The sequence below is a fragment of the Loxodonta africana genome, chromosome 3 (assembly GCF_030014295.1).
Source record: "Loxodonta africana isolate mLoxAfr1 chromosome 3, mLoxAfr1.hap2, whole genome shotgun sequence".
NCBI lineage: Eukaryota > Metazoa > Chordata > Mammalia > Proboscidea > Elephantidae > Loxodonta > Loxodonta africana.
The window spans coordinates 2,061,186-2,075,589 of record NC_087344.1 but is presented as its reverse complement, the minus strand read 5'-3'; positions in this window follow the sequence as shown (position 1 = coordinate 2,075,589).

The window sequence follows — 14,404 nt, the reverse complement described above, 5'->3', positions numbered from 1 at the left end:
AGTCCTCAAGGTGATGTCTTTGCTTTTCAACACTTTAAAGAGGTATTTTGCAGCCCATTTGCCCAATGCAATGCGTCTTTTGATTTCCTGACTGCTGCTTCCATGGGTGTTGATTGTGGATTCAAGTAAAATGAAATCCTGGACAACTTTAGTGTTTTCTCAGTTTATCATGATGTTGCTTATTGGTCCAGTTGTTGTAAGGATTTTTGTTTTCTTTATGTTGAGATGTGATCCATAGTGAGGGTGTGGCCCTTGATCTTCATTAGTAAGTGCTTCAAATCCTCTTCACTTTCAGCAAGCAAGGTTGTGTCATCTGCATATCACAGGCCGTTAGTGAGTCTTCCTCCAATTCTGATGCCCCGTTTTTCCTCATGTCGTCCAGCTTCTTGGATTATTTGCTCAGTATACAGATTGAATAGGTATGTTGAAAGGATACAACCATGACGCACACCTTTCCTGACTTTAAACCAATCAGTATCCCCTTGTTCTTTTTGAGCAACTGCCTCTTGGTCCATGTACAGGTTATGAACACAATTAAGTGTTCTGTAATTCCCATTCTTCACAGTGTTATCCACAATTTGTTATGATCCACGTAGTCGAATGCCTTTGCATAGTCCATAAAACACAGGTAAACATCCTTCTGGTATTCTCTGCTTTCGGCCAGGACCCATCTGACATCAGCAATGATATTCCTGGTTCCAAATCCTGTTCTGAAACTTACTTGAATTTCTGGCAGTTCCTTGTTGATATACTGCTGCAGCCACTTTAGAGTGACCTTCTGGAGATACGTTTTTGGGTGTCAAAATGGGGAGGAGGGAAGATGTTACTGGCACCTAGTGGGTGGAGGCCAGGAATGCTACTTAGACCCTGCAGTGCACAGAATGGCCCCACCCCAGAGAAGGATCTGGCCCCAAACATGGATAGTGCCAAAGCAGAGAAGCTCTGCTCTAGAGAACACAAACTAATCCACAGTGACAGCAAGCGGGTCAGTGATTGCCTGAGGACGGGGCAGGAAGCGGAGAGGAGAGGCTGCAGAGGGACTGGAGGGGGAAGGACACATTCACCATCTTGATTGTGGAGGTGCTTTCATGGGGGCTTACCTCAAATATGTGAAGTTTATTCTATGTCAGTTAAACCTCAGTGAAGCTTTCTTAAAATGACACTCGGTGATATCCTCTGCCCCGTTCCCTGCTGGACTTTTCTCCTTAAAACTTACCATTTTCTGACACACCATATTTGCTACTTTGTTATTTATTTATTAGTGGTCTCCACTCAAATGGAAGCTATATAATCTGGTGATCTTTACCTTTTTGTTTGATGTATGAATAGGCATTTAATAAATATTTTGTTAAGTCGGTGAAGACCAGAGAATGGTTACAACAAGGACTGACTTTTACAGAAGTGGGAGAAGGTGGCCTGCCTGCGATCCTCAGGAAAGCCAGCAGAGAGCAATGCTAGCCAGGCTCAGAGAGGGGGTGGCTCCTCTGCAACGGTCTTGGTACCTGAAGCCCTGAGCATGGGGAAACGGCTGGAGGTCCAGGCACTTCTGATCAGTCCCAACTCAAGCTCTGAATTAGTTTCCATGTCTACAAATGAGGGCTTATCCATCCATCCATCCATCATCCACCCAGCCATTCCTCCTTCCTTCTTTCCTTCCTTTCTTCTTAGGATCCTTCCTTTCTCCATTCATACATCATTCATCCATTTATACATCTATTCACCCATCCACTTATCCATTCATGCTCCCATTCATTAATTCCTCCATCCATCCATCCATCTATTCCTACATTCATTTCTTCTTTCATGCATTCGTACATGTATTCATCCATTCATACATCCATTCAGGCATACTTCTATTCATTCGTTCATGCTTCCATTCGTCCCTTAATTCATTAATTCCTTCATCCATCCCTCCATTCATCCTTTCTTTCCTTCTTTCATGTATTCATCCATCCATCCATCCATCCATCCATCCATCCATCCATCCATCCATCCACCCACCCACCTACCCATTTATTCAAAAACAACATCCTGAATATCTACTGTGTGCCGACATTGGCAATGAGCTGAGGAGCAGGACAAGGCTGTGGCCAGGAAGCTTGGAGAAAAAGTGGTCTAGGAAGAGGCCAGGACAAACAAGGATTAGAACAAGCTTGCATATTGGAGGGACAGAGAGGAGGCTGGTGTGGTTGGAGCAGAATAAGCAGGGATGAGGGACTGGGGAGAAGAGGAAGACGAGCTTGAAAGGGTCAACATGGGTCATATGAAGCACCATCTTAACAGTTCTCCAAATGGGTGCAACAATTTACAGAATAGATTTGACATATACTGAACACTAATGACCGAAGACCAGATGAGTTGTGCGATGACATCAAGGACATCATACATGAAGAAAGCAAGAGATCATTAAAAAGACAGGAAAGAAGAAAAAACCAAAACGGATGTCAGAAGAGATGCTAAAACTTGCCCATGAACATTGAGCAGCTAAAAAGAAAGGAAGGAATATGAAGTAAAAGCTGAACAGAAGATTCAAAGGGTAGCTTGAGAAGAAGTATTGAAATGTGCAAAGACTTGGAGTTAGAAAACCAAAAGGGAAGAAAATGCTCAGCATATCTCAAGCCTAAAGAACTGAAGAAAAAATTCAAGCCTCGAGTTAACGATATTAAAGGATTCCGTGAACAAAATGTTGAATGATGCAGAAAGCATCAAAAGAACATGGAAGAAACATACAGAGTCACTGCACCAAAAAGAATTGATTGACTCTGAACCATTTGAGGAGGTAGCATATGATCAAGAACCCATGGTATTGAAGGAAGAGGTCCAAGCTGCATGGAAGGCATTGGTGAAAAACAGCTTCTGGAACTGATAAATTCCAACTGAGATGTTTCAACAAATGCGTGCAGCACTGGAGCTGCTTATCCATCTATGCCATGAAATTTGGAGGATGGCTGCCTGGCCGACTGATTGGAAGAGATCCATATTTGTGCCCATTTCAAAGAAAGGTGATCGAACAAAATGCAGAGATTATTGAACAGTATCATTAATACCAAAGGCAAGTAAAATTTTCTGAAGATAATTCAAAATGGTTGAATCAGTACATCGATGAGGCACTGCCAGAAAGTCAAGCTGGATTCTAGAAGAGGAGGTTGAACCAGGGATATCATTGCTGATATCGGATGGAGCCTGGCTGAAAGCAGAGAATACCAGAAAGATGTTTACCTGTGTGTTATTGACTATGCAAAAGCATTTGACTGTGTGAATCATAACAAGTTATGGAAAACATTGCAAAGAATAAGAATTCCCATTCTTAATTGAGCTTAATTGTGCACATGCAGAACCTGTACACAGACCAAGGATATTCAGCATGGTTTGAAATCAGGAAAGGTGTGCATCAAGGTTGTATCCTTTCACTATACCTATTCAATCTGTAAAGGTAAAGGTTCCTCATGAGCACAATTAAGTGTTCTGGAATTCGCAGTCTTTGCAATGTTATCCATAATTTGTTATGATCCACACAGTCAAATGCGTTCACACAGTCCATAAAACACAGGTAAACATCCTTCTGGTATTCTCTGCTTTCATCCAGGATCCACCTGACATCAGCAATGATATCCCTGATTCCATGTCCTCTTCTGAAACCTCCCTGAATTTCTGGCAGTTCCCTGTCGATACACTGCTGCAGCCATTTTTTAATGATCTTAAGCAAAATTTCCACATTTGGTTGGATCACCTTTCTTGGGAATAGGCATAAATATGGATCTCTTCCAGTCAGTTGGCCAGGAAGCTGTCTTCCATATTTCTTGGCATAGATGAGTGAGCACCTCCAGCGCTGTATCTGTTTGGAGAAACATCTCAATTGATATTCCATCAATTCCTGGAGCCTTGTTTTTTGCCAGTGCCTTCAGAGCAGCTTGGACTTCTTCCTTCAGTTCCATCGGTTCCTGATCATATGCCACCTCTTGAAATGGTTGAATAGCAACTAATTTTTTTGGTATAATGACTCTCTCTATTCCTTCCATCTTCTTTTGATGCTTCCTGCATCGTTTAATATTTTCCCCATAGAATCCTTCACTATTGCAAGTTGAGGCTTGAATTTTTTCTTCAGTTCTTTCAGCTTGAGAAACGCCGAGCGTGTTCTTCCCTTTTGGTTTTCCATCTCCAGCTCTTTGCACATGTCATTATAATACTTTGCTTTGTCTTCTCGAGAGGGCTTCTTCTGTTCAGTTCTTTTACTTCATCAATTCTTCCTCTTGCTTTAGCTGCTCAACGCTCAAGAGCAAGTTTCAGAGTCTCCTCTGACATCCATCTTGGTCTTTTCTTTCTTTCCTGTCTTTTTAGTGACCTCTTGCTTTCTTCATGGATGATGTCCTTGATCTGGCCTGGTCTTTGGTCACTAGTGTTCAATGCGTCAAATCTATTCTTCAGATGGTCTCTAAATTCAGGTGTGATATACTCAAGGTCATATCTTGGCTCTCGTGGACTTGCTCTGATTTTCTTCAGTTTCAGCTTGAACTTGCACATGAGCAATTGATGGTCTGTTCCACAGTCGGCCCCTGGCCTTGTTCTGATTGATGATATTGAGCTTTTCCATCATCTCTTCCCACAGATGTAGTCAATTTGATTTCTGTGTGTTCCATCTGGCGAGGTCCATGTTTATAGTCGCCATTTATGTTAGTGAAAGAAGGTATTTGCAATGAAGAAGTCGTTGGTCTTGCAAAAATCTATCATTTGATCTCCGGGATTGTTTCCATCATGAAGGCCATATTTTCCAACTACTAATCCTTCTTCTTTGCTTCCAACTTTCACATTCCAATCGCCAGTAATTATCAATGCATCTTGATTGCATGTTCGATCAATTTCAGACCGCTGCAGCTGATTAAAACAAGCTGATAAGAACAAGGGGATACTGATTGGTTTAAAGTCAGGAGAGGTGTGCGTCAGGGTTGTATTCTTTCACCATACCTATTTAATCTGTATGCTGAACACATAATACAAGAAGCTGGACTATATGAAGAAGAATGGGGCATCAGGATTGTAGGAACACTCATTAACAACCTGTGTTATGCAGATGACACAACCTTGCTTGCTTAAAGTGAAGAGGACTTGAAGCACTTACTAATGAAGATCAAAGACCACAGCCTTCAGTGTGGATTAGACCTCAACATAAAGAAAATAAAAATCCTCACAACTGGACCAATGAGCAACATCAAGATAAACGGAGAAAAGATTGAAGTTGTCAAGGATTTTGTTTTACTTGGATCCACAATCAACACCCATGGAAGCAGCAGTCAAGAAATCAAAAGATGCATTGCTTTGGACAAATCTGCTGCGAAGGACCTCTTCGAAATACCGAAGAGCAAAGATGTCACCCTGAAGACTAAGGTGCACCTGACCCAAGCCATGGTATTTTCAATCACATCATATGCATGTGAAAGCTGGACAATGAATAAGGAAGACCGAAGAAGAGTTGACGCCTTTGAATTGTGGTGTTGGCAAAGAATATTGAATATACCATGGACTGCCAAAAGAACGAACAAATCTGACTTGGAAGAAGTACAACCAGAATGTTCCTTAGAAGCAAGGATGGCGAGACTGCATCTTACACACTTTGGATATGTTGTCAGGGGGGATCAGTCTCTGGAGAAGGACATCATGTTTGGCGGAGTACAGGGACAGCGGAAAAGAGGAAGACCCTCAACGAGGTGGATTGACACAGTGGCTGCAACAATGAGCTCAAGCATAACAATGATTGTAAGGATGGTGCAGGACCAGGCAGTGTTTCGTTCTGTTGTGTATAGGGTCACTAGGAGTCAGAATCTACTCAACGGCGCCTAACAACAACAACAACAGTCAATCTGTATGCTGAGCAAATAATCCAAGAAGCTGGACTATATGAAGAAGAACGGTTTGCAGGAAGATTCATTAACAACCTGCATTATGCAGATTACACAACTTTCCTTTCTGAAAGAGAAGAGGAGTTGAAGCACTTACTGATGAAGATCAAAGACCATGGCCTTCAGTATGGATTACATCTCAAAATTAAGAAAACAAAAATCCTCACAACTGGACCAATAAGCAACGTCATGATAAATGGAGAAAAGATTGAAGTTGTCAAGGATTTCATTTTACTTGGATTCACAATCAAAACCCATGGAAGCAGCAGTCAAGAAATCAAATGATGTATTGCATTGGGCAAATTTGCTACAAAAGACTTCTTTAAAGTGTTAAAAAGCAAAGATGTCACCTTGAGAACTAAGGTGTTCCTGACCCAAGCCATGGTGTTTAGTCACCTCATACGCATGCAAAAGCTGGACAATAAATAAGGAAGACTGAAGAAGAATTGAGGCCTTTGAATTGTGGTGTTAGCAAAGAATACCGAATGGAATGCCAGAAGGAAAAAGTCTGGCTTGGAGGAAGTACAGCCAGAGTGCTCCTTGGAAGGGAGGATGGCGAGACTTCATTTCATGTTCTTTGGAGAGGTTATCAGTAGGGACCAGTTCCTGGAGAAGGACATCATGGTCAGTAAGGTAGGTATTGTTAGGTGCCATCAAGTTCTGACTCATAGCGACCCTACATACAACAGAACAAAACACTGCCTAGTCCTCACCATCCTCTCAATCGTTGTTATGCGTGAGCCCATTGTTGCAGCCACTGTGTTAATCTATCTCACTGAGGGTCTTCCTCTTTTTCGCTGACCTTGTTCTTTACCAAGCATGATGTCCTTCTCCAAGGGCTGATCCCTCCTGATAACATTTCCAAAGTATGTGAGACGTAGTCTTGCCATCCTTGCTTCTAGGGAGCATTCTGGCCACACTTCTTCCAAGACAGATTTGTTCATTCCGAGATATATTCAAGGTAGAGGGTCAGCAAACACGAGGAAGACCCTTAATGAGATGGATTGACACAGTGGGTGCAATAATGGGCTCAAACACAGCAACAATTGTGAGGATGGCACAGGACTGGACAATGTTACGTTCTGTTGTACGGAGCTTCGCTATGATGTTACCAGAATAAGGTTCTTGCCTCTTACTGGTCAAGAATGAGCAGGTAAGTCATGTAGAGTTTTCCACATGAGCAAAGCTTTACTGAAGAGTCTTGCAAGTGGAGACGAGGAGGGGCTAGAGCAACACATACCCCCGTCTCACAGAACAAAAGACAGGCCTGAGCGTGTAAAAGTTCTTGGGCAGAACTCTTCAGACAGGGATTGGACTGGACAATGGGTTGCAGAGGGATGCTGGTGAGCAGTGAGCTTCTTGGATCAGGTAGACACTTGAGACTATGTTGGCATCACCTCCCTGGAGGGGAGATGAGAGGGTAGAGGGGGATAGAAGCTGGTGAAATGGACGTGAAAAGAGAGTGGAGGGAGGGAGCGGACTGTCTCATTAGGGGGAGAGCAATTGGGAGTATGTAAAAAAAAAAAAAAAAGCAAGGCGTATATAAGTTTTTGTGTGGGAGACTGACTTGATTTGTAAAACTTTCACTGAAAGCACAATAAAAATTAGAAAAAAAGTTCTTGGGCAGGAAAAGATTCATGTTTATTCGTAGACACGGGTGGGGATATGTTAACTAAAGCGCACCCAGCAGCTTTCTAAGATGGCTTCTGCCCCGGAGGCCTCTGGGATTCGTAGCAGGATTTATTATGGGGTGTCCTGCCTGGGCAGTCTCTCACTCCCTGGTTCAATTCCCCATCTAGGGCTGTAGCCCCTCACTGTCCTTGGCAGAAGATCACACAGTGGTCACAGGTGGATGTTCTGTGCATGTCCCTGGGGCTGGGTTTCTCCAGCTGCTTCTGAAAAGCAACTTTAAAGAAGTTTGCCAACTATTTTTAGATACCCTGCCCCATTGTTCTGGGGAATGGCTTTGTTTCTGTGCCCTGGCACATTTCTTGTTACTTTGTTTGCAGATTTGGGGCCCCTCTGTTCCTTGTCTTAATAAGTCCCTAGGTTCCACACCCAACCCCCTATTACCTCTCTGATAGCATAGCCTCACTCTCTTTTACTTGCTTCTCCCCTAACCATACTAGTCTCTTTGCTATTCCTCAAACAGGCACCCTCTGATCTCAGGGCCTTTGCTCCCTGTCTTAATGAGTCAGAACCAACTCAATGGCACCTAATAACAACAACTATAATAACAATTTATTGTTGTTAGGTGCTGTGGAGTTATTTAGACTAAATAATGATTTAATCTAAAGTATAGCTTTTAGTCTGACCGTGGAGTTTCTGTTCCTTGACACTGGGGCTTCAAACTGATTCATTCCAGCTCTAACCCCTATTGAGCATTTGCTTTTCCACCCCAGTGATACTGAGTCAGAATCTACAATTGCACGTGATCCCCAGGTGATTCTTATTTATTATCAGTTTTGAGAACCACTGCTCTACTAGCAGGTCTCAGAATTGGTCCCTACCAGCAGCATTAGCATTGCCTGGGAGCTTGTTAGAGATGCAAATTCTCAGCAGATGTTAGACCAGGAATCAACGGTTTCAGAGACGCATATAGATAATTCTGCAAGAAAGCCCAATGTCTTAGGCAACAGCATCTTCGCTAAACTATTTAACCAACAGTTTCAGAGACGCATATAGATAATTCTTGAAGAAAGCCCAATGTCTTAGGCAACAGCATCTTCGCTAAATTATTTACTAGGCCGTTGTTTGACTTCAAGGTGACTTTAGGTTTCCAGTGTCCTCAAGGCTCAAGGTTCAAAGGAAACTCAGGGCAATGGCCTGGGTAGGTCACCCCAATTCCATAGACCACAGAAATCTGGATTCCAGGAAAGTTAAACTCATTCCTTACAACTAAGCAGCCCATCACCCAGCAGCCAAGTGGAGCACGTCAGCCCAGAGCAGTTCCTTGGGCTGTGAGGGTGGGTGTGTCTCAGAGTCCTCCAACTCACCTCTGCACCCTTGAATTTGGAATGATTAACAACTTCTGTAAACAAACACTCACTAACCTCACATTAGTCTCCTGCTATCAATTAAGCTATTACACCAAAAGTGAGTCAGAGTGGAAATTGTATGTTAATTACTGTCAACATCAATATATCATTTAAATTTAAAATATCTGTAGAAACCATCCCCAGGAATGAAGTTAGTTATAAGGGGAAAGTACATGGTGATGGTTGTTGTTTTTGGGTGCCCTGCAGTGGATTCGTACTCATAGCGACCCCGTGTCACAGAGTAAAACTACTCCGTAGGGTCTTCTTGACTGTAACCTTTATGGTTTTCCTTGGCTGCAATGTTTATGATGGAATATCAATCGAGAAGTTTCAATAAACAGATGCAGTGCTAGAAGTGCACACTCGCCTATGCCAAGAAATTTGGAAGACGACTACCTGGCCAACTGGAAGAGATCCATATTTATGCCTATTTCAAAGAAGGGTGATCCAACCAAATGTAGACATTATCCAGCAATATCAATAATATCACATGCAAATAAAATTTTGCTGAAGATCATTCAAAAGCTACTGCAGTTGTACATCTACAGGGAACTGCCAGAAATTCAAGAAAGATTCTGTAGAGGATGTGGAAGGAGGGATGTCATTGCTGATGTCAGATGGATTACAGCTGAAAGCAAAGAACACCAGAAAGATGTTTACCTGTGTGTTATTGACTATGGAAAGATATTCGACTGTGTCGATCATAACAAGTTGTGGATAACCTTGCAAAAAATGGTAATTCCACAACACTTAATTGTGCTCATGAGGAACCTGTACATAGATCAAGAGGCAGTTGTTCGAACAGAACAAGGGGATTCTGCATGGTTTAAAGCCAGGAAATGTGTGCGTCAAAATTGTATCTTTTCACCACACTTGTTCAACCTGTATACTGAACAAATAATCTGAGAAGCTGGACTGTATGAAGAAGGCAGCATCAGAATTAGAGGAAGACTTATTAACAACCTGCATTATACAGATGACACAACCTTGCTTGCTGAAAGTGAAGAGGACTTGAAGCACTTACTGATGAAGATCAAAGACCATAGCCTTCAGTATGGTTTACATCTCAACACAAAGAAAACAAAAATCCTTACAACTGGACCAATAAGCAACATCATGACAAATGGAGAAAAGATCGAAGTTGTCAAGGATTTCGTTTTACTTGGATCCACAATCAACACTCATGGGAGCAGGAGTCAAGAAACCAAAAGACACATTGCATTTGGCAAATTGGCTGCAAGAGACCTCTATAAAGTGTTGAAAAGCAAAGATGTCACCTTGAAGACTAAGGTGCTCCTGACCCAAGCCATGGTGTTTTCAATTGTGTCATATGCTTGTGGAAGATGGACAACGAATAGAAAGACTGAAGAAGAATCCATGCCTTTGAATTAGGGTGTTGGTGAAGAATATTGAATATACCAGGGACTGCAAGAAGAACAGAAAGTCTCTCTTGGAAGAAGTACAGCCAGAATGCTCCTTAGAAGCAAGGATGGCAAGACTCACATACTTTGGATATGTCATCAGGAGGGCTCAGTCCCTGGAGAAGGACATCACCCTTGATAAAGTAAAGGGTCATAGAAACAGAGGAGGACTCTAAATGAGATAGATTGATGTAGTGACTTCAACAATTGGCTGAAACATAACAATTGTGAGGATGGCGCAGGACTGGGCAGTGTTTTGTTCTGTTGTGCATAGTGTTGCTATGGGTCAGAACTGACTCAACAGCACCTAACAACAACAACAATGAAGATAATGAGGTGGGATTAGGGGCAGTTACGTTGATAAGGCAGGACACAATCTACAGAATTAAGTTGTGTCTTAAGTCAGTGTCTTTTGAGATACAAAAGAGAGAAAAGAACAGAGAGACATGGGGACCTTGTACTATCAAGGAACAAGAGCCAGGAGAATAGTGTGTCCTTTGGACTCAAGGGTCCTGTGCTGACATCCTCTACTGGGAAGACTGATGACAAGGACATTCCCCCAGAGCTGACACAAAGAGAAGGACTTCCTCTGGAGCTGGCACCCTGAGTTCAGACTTCTAGCCTCCTCCTGACTATGAGAGAATAAATTTCTCTTTGCTAAAAGCCATCCACTGGTGGTATTTCTGTTACAGCAGCACTAGGTAACTAAGATACCTTCATTTCTGGAAGGTCTGGGCCATTAGTAGTCAGGGCAGAATTGGGTTGTGTAGTTTTCCATTGACTTTAATCACAGGGCATGGTAGTACTAAGAGATGCCCTAAAGGATCTCCTGTGTTCCAGACGTACTCTGCTTTACCTCCATTATGTAAAGTCAATCCAATATCCTCTTGGTATTCAGGATCAAGCACACCAGCCAATATGGTAGCTCCTTTCTTTGCCTGTTGATCCAGAGGCATAAGGAGCCCAAAGTGGCCAGTTGGCGTTTTTAACTTCCAGTTCAATGGAACCAGTGATGTGTCTCCAGATGTGAGCATTCCTATCCTTGGAACTAAGACCTCTAGACCCACAGAGCATAGGGTCACTAACACAGGAAGCAAAAATTTTGCAAGTGGGTCCACTAGGGGTAATAGTGAGCTGTTCCACTCCCGTATCTACCCCTTGATTCCTGGACTCATGAATCCTGGCTATGAGAGAAACAGCACCACATATTGGTCGCTGGTTTAGAGCATATACAGCCTCCTGGAAAACACTGCCACAACCCTGCAAGGTGTTGCCACCCAACTGGCACCATAAGTGTATCTTTAGAAGGCCATTCCATCACTCTATCAAGCCGGATGCTCCAGGATGATGGAGAACATGGGAAGACCAGTGAATTCCATGAGCATGGGCCCATTGCTGCACTTCATTTGCTGTGAAGTGAGTCCCTTGATCTGAAGCAATGCTGGATGGGATGCCAGGACTGTGGATAAGGCATTCTGTAAGTCCACAGATAGTAGTTTTGGCAGAAGCATTGAGTGCAGGGAAGGCAAGTCCTTATCCAAAGTGTCTATTCCACTACAAACAAAACACTGGCCCTTCCATGATGGAAGTGGTCCAATGTAATTAACCTTCCATCTAGTTGCTGGCTGATAACGTTGAGGAATGGAGCCATACTGGGGACTCAGTGCTGGTCTCTGCTGCTGGCAAATTGGGCACTCAGTAGTGCTTATAGCCAAGTCAGCCTTGGAGACTGGAAGTTCATGTTGCTGAGTTCATACATAACCTCCATCCTTGCCACGATGACCAGTTTGTTCATGAGCCCATTGGGCAATGACGGGAGTGGCTGGGGAAAGAGAATGACCGGTTTCCCTGAACATATCATCCTGTCTACTTGATTGTTAAAATCCTCCTCTACTGAGGTCACCCTTGGTGATCATTCACACGAGACACAAATATCTTCGCTTCTTTGGACCATTCAGAGAGATCTATCTACATATTTCTTCCTCATACCTCCTTATCTCCCATTTCCCAATCATATTCCTTCCAAGTCCTCGACATCTGGCCAACCACTGGCCAGAGCCCATGAATCAGTATACAATCGCACACCTGACCGTTTCTCCTTTCAAGCAAAGTGAACAACCAGGTGCACTGCTTGAGGTCCTGTCCAGTGGGAGGGTTTCCCTTCACCACTGTCTTTCAGGGAGGTCCCAGAAAGGGGCTATAGTGCTGCCATCGTCAACTTTTGAATGGCGCCTACATATTGTGCAGAACCATCTGTAAGCCAGGCATGTGTTTTCTCTTCCTTAGTCAACTGATCGTACGGAACTCCCTGTGAGGCCATAGGTGCACACTGGGAGATGGAAGGTAATGTGACAGGAGTGGAGACCATGGGCATTGGGCCACTTCCTCATGCAAATGACTTGTATCTTCAGGTCCTACTCGGGCCGTATCTCGTATATACCACTTCCATTTAACGATGCTGTGCTGCTGGGCATGTGCAACTTCATGGCTCTGTGGGCAGACAACACCTAGTTCATGATGGGGTGCTCAGGATGCATGGTGACTTGGTGGCCCATGATTAAGGCTCAGTCTCTACTAAGGCCCGGTAACAAGCTGGAAGTTGTTTCTCAAAAGGAAGTTAGGAAGCACTTTCGAGGGGCGGAGCCAAGATGGCGGACTAGGCAGATGCTACCTCGGATCCCTCTTACAACAAAGACATGAAAAAACAAGTGAATCGATCACATACATAACAATCTACGAACTCTGAAACAACAAACACAGATTTAGAGACGGAGAACGAACTAATATGGGGAAGCAGCGATTGTTTCCAGAGCCTGGAGCCAGCGTACCAGTCAGGTACGGCACAAGCACAGAGAGCGGCTCCACCCCCCTGAACTAACCCCGGGAGGGGGACCAGCCGGTTCCACGGGCGGTGTGGGACGCAGCCGGTAGGAGAAGTCCCCGGGAGGCAGTGACTGGTCTTGGAGCAGAAAGAGCAGCGTCCGAGCCGGGGAACCGTCCCGCAGGGATTTGGACTGGACGCAGGTACGGCATAAACACGGAGAGTTGCTCCACCCCCCTGAACTAACCCCGGGAAGGGGACCAGCCGGGTCGCGCCGGCGGTGTGGGACGCAGCCGATAGGAGAAGTCCCTGGGAGGCAGCGACTGGTATTGGAGTGGGGAGAACAGCGTCCCAGCTGGGACACTTGGTCACGGCACAAGCACGGGGACCTGCTCCACCCATCTGAACTAACCCCGGGAGGAGGCCCAACTGGTTCTCGGAGGCGGCACAGCCACGCGGCTGGAGGGACGAGAAGTCCCCGGGAGGCAGCGACTGATTTTGGAGTCGAGAGTGCACCGTCCCAGCAGGGGAGCCTTGATGCTGGGCGTGGGGCTGGAAGCGGAGGATCTGACCGTGACTCCAGCGGGCCAGACCCCCCGGGGGCAATCTCTACACAGCCAGCACACATAGGCGACGCACCCTGCGGGACTCTCAGATATAATAGTCATTCCAAGCAAGACAAGCAACTCTGGCTATATTCTGAGGTGCTACTCTCCTATCTCTCTGTTCCCTCCCCCACCCTCCCCAGGCGGCTTCATTAACATCTGAATAGCCTGAGCCAGAGGGAGAACTCTGATAGGGATCTGACTGCATTTTTTTTTTTAGCGGATTTTCTGGAAAAACTAGTTTCCCAGTGATGGCTCGGAGACAACAATCCATATCAAACCACTTAAAGAAGCAGACCATGACAGCTTCTCCAACCCCCCAAACAAAAGAATCAAAATCTTTCCCAAATGAAGATACAATCTTGGAATTATCAGATACAGAATATAAAAAACTACTTTACAGAATGCTTAATGATATCACAAATGAAATTAGGATAACTGCAGAAAAAGCCAAGGAACACACTGATAAAACTGTTGAAGAACTCAAAAAGATTATTCAAGAACATAGTGGAAAAATTAATAAGTTGCAAGAATCCATAGAGAGACAACATGTAGAAATCCAAAAGATTAACAATAAAATAACAGAATTAGACAACGCACTAGGAAGTCAGAGGAGCAGACTCGA